This window comes from Belonocnema kinseyi, chromosome 3 (assembly GCF_010883055.1).
Source record: "Belonocnema kinseyi isolate 2016_QV_RU_SX_M_011 chromosome 3, B_treatae_v1, whole genome shotgun sequence".
NCBI classification, from domain to species: domain Eukaryota; kingdom Metazoa; phylum Arthropoda; class Insecta; order Hymenoptera; family Cynipidae; genus Belonocnema; species Belonocnema kinseyi.
This window is the reverse complement of record NC_046659.1, coordinates 91,330,131-91,338,035: the sequence shown is the minus strand read 5'-3', so window position 1 is coordinate 91,338,035 and position 7,905 is coordinate 91,330,131. Positions and strand designations below refer to the sequence as shown.

The 7,905-nt window shown below is 29.6% G+C and overlaps 1 protein-coding gene across 1 annotated transcript in view; it reads left to right on the top strand.

Moving 5' to 3' along the window:
* The first annotated feature begins 7,480 nt into the window (after positions 1 to 7,480).
* The window catches only part of LOC117169056 (ankyrin-3-like), a 3,120-nt gene continuing 2,695 nt past the window's right edge, over positions 7,481 to 7,905 (top strand). The window contains exon 1 of the mRNA XM_033355154.1: positions 7,481 to 7,583. The gene's annotated coding sequence lies outside the window, so the exon portion shown is untranslated. The remainder of the gene's footprint in view (positions 7,584 to 7,905) is intronic.

Here is a 7,905-nt window from a genome sequence, read left to right as displayed (position 1 = left end):
GAAAAATCTCTATCCCATCCACACACTACTCCTTTCCCCTGCCGAGTGAGTCACGCCTACCCCGAAAGGGAAATGGCTTAATGGTGTAATAATAATAACAGTAATATTTCACAAAATTTCAATATTGATATTTTTGTAAAAAAAATTAACATAAGAAATTATTTTGTATAATATTTACTTTGAAAGGGATTTATAAATTAAGACCTTATCTGAAATAATAAAATATTTTGTATCTTTTTGGATTGTCGGTGCAATTCCCAACCGATCTCAATGAAACTTGGTAGCTGAATGACCAACCATTACAAAATAAGTTTAGGCTTGATGTTATGTTAAACCCTTATATTTTATGTTAAACGCTTAAATTTCAATATTGATATTTTTGTAAAAAAAATTTTATTAAGAAATTATTTTGTTTAATATTTACTTTGAAAAGGATTTATAAATCAAGACCTTATCTGGAATAATAAAATATTTTGTATCTTTTTAGATTGTCGGTGCAATTCCCAACCGATCTCAATGAAACTTGGTAGCTGAATGATCAACCATTACAAAATAAGTTTAGACTTGATATAATGTTAAACACTTTAAAAATGTGAGAATAAAACAAATAAGCAAAAACCATAAAAAGAATTAGTTTTCAATATGTGCTCACCTGCACATCGTAATTTATAAAACCAATTAACATCAAATTTTAATGAGACGTTTGTAGCAACCATATTCTTGATATATATTACAACAATTTTCGATATCTTGAATAGTTTAAATTTTTGTACATATTTAGTGTAAAAAATCAAAATTTCAGAGAATATATATTGAGAATATATTGCTACAGACTTTTTATGACTATATAGTTTCTAGTGGTGCTAATATGACGTCTTGGAAGTTTGAGCAAAAAAAAATATTTCAGTTAATTTTTCGATAAACCCTACTGCAATATAATGGCACCATTAAATTTAATTGAAGAGTAAAGCAATTTAATATATTAATTTAACTTTGCACGAAAATTACTTCAACAATTAATTCAAATTTTTTTAATTAGTAAAGTAGTAATTTATTGAAAATTAAATTAGTTGAGCGTAGCTATCTTTTTTTGGAAAAAAAGTACAAAAAAGACATAAAATCTCGTGAAAACATCTGCGATGCAAAAAATGTATCAACTACAAGTACATGTACGGAAAATTCCGTAAAACTTACACTGGCTATAATACTTGACCGGTTAGTTTTAGGAAAATATCCGTAATACTAAACAGAGTCTTTGTAAAAATTTCTGGTTATGGGAGATCGATGTTATAATATAATCCCGCCAAGTTTTAGAATGTCTGAAACGGCTTATTAAAATTTATTTTAAGAATTTCTTTAGAGTACGTTATAATAAAAGTTTTCTAACATATTTTATTTTGCATATTTTTTCCAAATTCCTTAGCCGTATTTTATTTCAAAAATGCATGAAGAGGGTATTAAATTACGTAAAAATATTTGAAATTGTATAAGTATCGATTTTCTGGTCTTTACGATGTTTGAAAACAACTTTTTTTTAATTTCATGTAATATTTCAAATTGAAAGATTATCATTTTTCAGAACATTTTTTCAAGTTACTAATTTTTAAAAATATTGCTTACTCCGTTCGTATTTTTTAACTAAATGACAGAATGATATTTTCACCTAATGGCATTGAATATTTCATGTGAAATTTAACGGCTTCTTGGAAAGCATCTGCGACACATCTATATGATCAGAGAAATGCCAACTATAAAGAGCTACTAATTCCCTCAGTATCATGAAACCTTTTATAGTGTACTATATTCTATATATTGCTACTTCATCTTGATCAGGGACATTTACGTAACAGTAGTGGAAGAGTCGTGTTTCATTAGGGACTTTTATGTAGGGTACAGGGGTGTTGAAGTATTTTTTATACAATAACGTAATATTTTTAATTGCATCCGTTTCTTAAAAAGAAAAGAGCGAGAAAAAGGAATTAAAATCACATCTGAGCAGAAGTGAACGCTTTTCTTCCATTACTTGAAATACGCTGAAAAATTGAAAAATATATAAAAATGGGCAGAGGGACGACGATATGATTGAACAATTAAAACACGATTGTCAATTAAAAAACCGACACTTATATTTTTTCCAATTTCTTATTGAATCATATTGAATTTTAAACGATGCAAGATATCAAGGAAGAGCGAGAGGCGTTTTTTGTAGGACTTTTTAAATTGAGTCAATTTTTTTCCTTAACATTTTGTTAAATCTGTCGTTTTTTTTTAAGAAAAATATGAAAATTCCATTTTCGGAAACAAAGTTCTCGTGGCCACGCAAACGATTCATCGCCACTTTTAAAACTTTGAACTTTTTCAGCGGATTTCGAAAGCTCGGTGAAATCACTAGAATTCGAAAAATTGATATATCTGAATCAGATCGAAAATTAGGATTTCAAAGAGAAAATTGATTCTTTTTAACTGACTTTAAAAAGTAAGTAATTTAAATCTTTGTGTAACTAAAAAAATGATTTAAAGATTCATTGTCTTATGCAAATATTTTTTTATTTATTTCTACACAAAACTGAATATTTAAAAAAGCCTGTTTTTTATTTAGAAACCGTCTATTATGTGTTTAAACATATAGTACAAAGTATGTTGCGTAACGGCGTGTAGGGGCTCTTTTAATGTTCGAAGAAATGGCCATATATATTATGTATATAAAACCAGTATTGAGGAGGATGGAGAGGTCATAAATAACTAAGTAACTTCGCAAGTTTTATGCATTTTACTCAAATTTCCTCAAGAAATTTCAATTTAACTTTCAGAAAAAGATTTAATATAATTTGAGAGTTCGAAATTTGGTATTAAAAAATCCAATCAGAAATTTAAGGTATGGTAAAACTTGGATGAAGTATATACCTACAGAACATAGGTATGTATGATAAAGATTTTTTCAATTGTTAATTAAAAATAAGCAAATTAAAAAGTATTTTATATCTAATTTTTGACATTGGTCTTTGTCATCACGAAGGCTTGTCATTTCTGAGTTTTTCCTATTCCACTCCAATGTATCCTGTAATTTCAAAAAATTTAATTTAAAGAAACACTTAAAATGTTTAATTCTAAATTAGTTTTTCTCTGTATATACGCACTGTAAAACTAGAGATCTCTATATTAGTCTATTTTGACAGTATTATTTTTTGCGTGTCTTCCTTTTGTATAGACTTTTAATATCTGAAATTAGCCCTGAAATAATATTTGTTTACATTGTGGATAGTTATGACATTGAATCAATCCATTATAATAAGAGAATACATCCAGACTTAAATATATATATCATATTTAAATCATTCTAATTTTGTACATGATCTGGTACATATTTCTGACAAAACAATGGTAGGAAGTTTCGTCGGAAGTAAAAAAATAAAATAGCCGCTTTTTGATAATTAAATTAAATTTTCTAATTTAAATATTGTTTAAATAAACTAACTGTTTAAATATAACTGCAAAACTAAAACTATGTCATGAGGCGAAATTTGCAATTAAAATTTAATGATAAAATACTGGGCTCCAACTTTGAAAAATAACGAAAACATCTCAAAGCAACAGAAATAGTAGCAAAATCTAATTATATGTTATGTTAATGGCAATACATTATTACTACTTTGAAGGTACGGTTAAAAGTTATGACATATGATATCATTTTTGCCTTTGAGTTTTCTGGCGAGCTTCCCGGCGCAGTTAAAAATATGCAATACACTAATGGAAAAAATTAATGAGTGAAAAAACTTGTCCGAATTTTTAGTGATTTTTCAGAATGCTGTATCTCAGTGAAAAAGCGTCGTATCAAGGTCTTAAAAAAAGAAATTTGAAACTTTAAGTTTCTAGTTTTGAGATCTTTTGGCTAAAAAATTCGGAGCTACATGTTGCGCGCAATTTTAAGAAGTAGTGTGAGAAAACAATTTAAACAATTTTTTTGTTTTTTTTTTCAGTCCACGAGCTTGAAAAAATGTTTCCAACTTAGCTAAGGTATGGACCGGATAGCTTGTTTATTCAGCTTTAATTTTCTTTCTTCAGAACTACGATACGACCATTTTTTATTGATACATTGAACTTTAAATAAAAAAGGACCCTTTTGTCTTTGATCAACGATATCTTAGCAACCAATAGTCGCACAAAAAATTTAAGGGCATTTGTGAAAACTGGAATAAATTTCATAAAAGATTCTGCCACGAACTTGGATAAAAAAATTTCTTTTTATCTTGAACATGTCCTAATCATGGCTAAAATGTAAAAAAAATGTCGAGCTTTTTCCCTATTTTTTCGCAAATACCGCTGAAATTTACAAAAAAAATTTTTTTTAAATTTGATATTTTTTTGTAATGGCTTCCAAGACTTGAAAAAATTTTGATTTTCACTACCGCCGGCATTGACGTTACCCAAAGCGTACCAAGTGTAGGTTGCACGGTCGGTTGTTTCTCTCTCTCTCTCTCTCCCTCTGTCTGTATGTGGGTTTGTGTTTGCCTGATGTCTTTGGCCAATATTTTTTTATTTAATTAAAATTAAAGTTGAGAACCCAAATCGCGTTTCGATCCCCAATTCATACTTATTTATAAGACAAATCTCTGCTCGATTTTCGTGCGAACCGAATACTTAAAAAACGTTTTTTTTTTTAAACTACCCTTTTCCTTCATTGATCATTTTTTTTTCGTTTTGATTTTTCCTCATGCCAAAGCATGACTTGTCAGAGACGGAAGTTGCTCGCTTAGTGACTCTTGTTGAAGAGGGATACTACCGTCGTAAATTTGGTAATCGCACAGGCGTTACGCAGTCCCTAGTATCCCGATTGTATGCACTGTACGGCGAAACTGCTGGATTTAATCGACCGCGCAAATCCCACCGTGCAACCTCCACGTGGTACGCTTTGGGTAAGGCTAGTGCCGGTGTTTATGAAAATCACATTTTTTTTAAGTTTTTCTGAGTCGAAATTTAGACCTTACTTTGAAATAGCAGCTCCTTATTAGAACCTGCTTTAACGCTATTAAAACTTATAGCCCCTGCTTTAAACTTTTAACTCGTAGAGAATGAAACATTACAGTCTACTTTGAAGCTGTAACACCTCTCTGAAGCTACTTTGAATATTTAGAGCCTATATTTTTATAACTCAAGACCCTGCTTTGACGCTGTTTAACGTCCCCTTTATTGTTTAAAAATAAACCAGAAAAAATATGAACAAGTTGAAAAGTGAAAAAATGAGGACCGTTGTTCTGAAGATAAAATTTAAAAAAAAATTGTTCTATTCAAGGAACTTTAAAAGGTTTGTATTCCACTTTTCGATGCTTTGTACAAAACCGAAAAGTCATTTATAAGTCGAGGCACATATATTTATCTCCTAACTGCAATACTTAACCACGATTTTTAGTAACAAGTTTTTACACGTAAGCCCACGCGTTCGTGTGCAAGGATTCGAACGCTACAAAAAGTAGGGTACGAATCCTCAGCGATTAATTAAGTTTTTGAAACCGTTTAAGCATGGGATTATACGTGCAAGTGACAATAGTTGTCTTACGTGCACGTATGTAATAAATTAAGTGCAATAATATTAATATCACAAATAATTATTTTTCGTTGATACATTTCTATAATCGAATTTGCATCTGTTTCTATATTATAATATAGAGTTCATAACCTGCGAGCCAATATAATACTATATCCGCAACTCTTAAATAAAAAATTCAAATTGTCCTGTCCTTAAGTGGACATGCAATTTAAGTATGTGAGCGGCAAACACGTTTAAAAAATAATTATGAAAAAAAAATAAAAAATAAATAAATATAGTACAATTATATTTTAAAGAACCTTTATAGAAACTTCATGATTTAATATTATTTCAAATACAAACATATTTTTCTTAGAGTTTGAAGAACATTAAATAACGTTTATTACTTCAAATGTTATTTATCATTTTAAAAAACGTTGAAGTTTGTCCTATTTTGGAACTATTTCAAAATAGTTAAACAGTTCAATTTGGATTTAATTAATTAGATAAATGCCTGTTTTTGCATTAGTTCAATAAAAATAAGAAGGAAGAAAACTGCTTTATACGTTGAAGGTGGCAGCACCTGTCAGATGAGATATGAGGTCTGGTAATGATTTCTAAAGAACAGAAAGTAAAAAATGAGGTTTTTCGAGCAAAACCCCATAAAAAAGTAGCTGGACCCTACTTTTTTATTGCAAATTCGGATTCAGCGTCGAAAAATATATAAGAATATATAGGTCTGGTCAATTGCACAGACACTTTTGTTTTTTTTTTTTTGTGGGCCTGTGTTATAAATATAAAAGGCGCAGTTTTGATTCCTTTCTTTCAACATTTTTCTTTATAATAATAAAGTTCAATTGTTCGAAACTATATGCAAAAATTAATAATTTATACCAAATATTGTTTATACCAAAGATTTGTTTATACTGTACAACAGAGATCAAAGATATTATATCTTTGCAGAGATGTACAACCTACGTGTAATGCCCAAATTTTTTATAATTGTTTATATCGCGGCATCCCGTTTCGCGTTTAACAATTAGTCTTATTTATAATAGTTTATTATTTAACAACAATTCAAATGAATTAACTAAATTCAAACACAATACAAAGTTTTTGAGTCCAAAAAACTCAATTATACACTATCAAGTGTCGCAGGTTTAGTATTAAATATGCGGTTTCGGAGATGCAAAATCTGGCGTTTTTCCGTTGTACGCCCGTTTTTATAAACTCTGTTTTGGGCGGAGAAATCTCCCACTTTCCCTTTTCAGCCAATAACATCGCAGACGTCATTGAATTTAACAGTCAGTTTACAAATAGGAAATTAGGTCGCATGGCTCCGCCTATTAGATTTACAACGCAATATGACCAATTCGTTGATTGACATATCCAAACAATTTCGGTACAAAGTTCAAACTGTGACCGGATGTTTATAATACCATTTCCTGTCAAAATTCGTTCTAAGGCACGTTTTGATACTAAAAATAGCTCTGTGACTCATCTTTAGGAATGCTACGAATCTAACCTATTCTTATTGCGTTGTAGTCTATAAGTATTTCCCTGTTATCGAATTAATCTGTAATTCTTATTTTTTTCTATTATTTCAGGACAGAGAGAGAGAGTATTAAAATAATGAATTTTTCTTCTAAATTGTTCTTATTCTATAATTTCTAAGTAATGGTTATTAGTTAAACTTCAAATTCTAATTTGAATTTGAACACACATCGATCAATCGATATATCGAATCGATATCTAGCTAGTCGATACTAGCTTTCGAGGTACACCTTGTGTAACTAAACGTATATGTTTTGAGGGCTCTAGCACCCGAAAAACTATATCGTTACACTACGGTTTTACACCTACCGTTGAATTGTGAAAGCTAAGAAATTTTTCCCCTGAGTTAGCCGTCTAGATTCATTTGTAAATCTTTGGTAAATGTAATTGTGTCACTACGTCACACTACGTCATGACAGCCATACTGAAAACAAGTGAAAATACAGCATAAAATCTCAGCTGAATAGAAATTGATATTTCTTCTATGAAATTATATGAAACCATGGTATGTAAAATTTTTTAAAAGAACAATATTACCTTGAAATTTGTCAGTGAGATTCTTTTATTTTAAGAAACGAATTATTTTCAAAACTATATATACTGTTACTATACCAGTGTACCTATACTTTAAAATATCTATAAAATTATTATAGTTAAAAAATAATAGTCTGATTTAAGGGCATGTGACACAGCTAAATACCTATATTACCGGCCTCACTTTTTCCGTTCACTGAATGTTTTTTGAACCTAAGAACTTTTTTTGTAAATAAAATATCGAGCTGAAACTTTGGGAAATGTATTAGAGTACAATAAAGTACGTTTAGGTA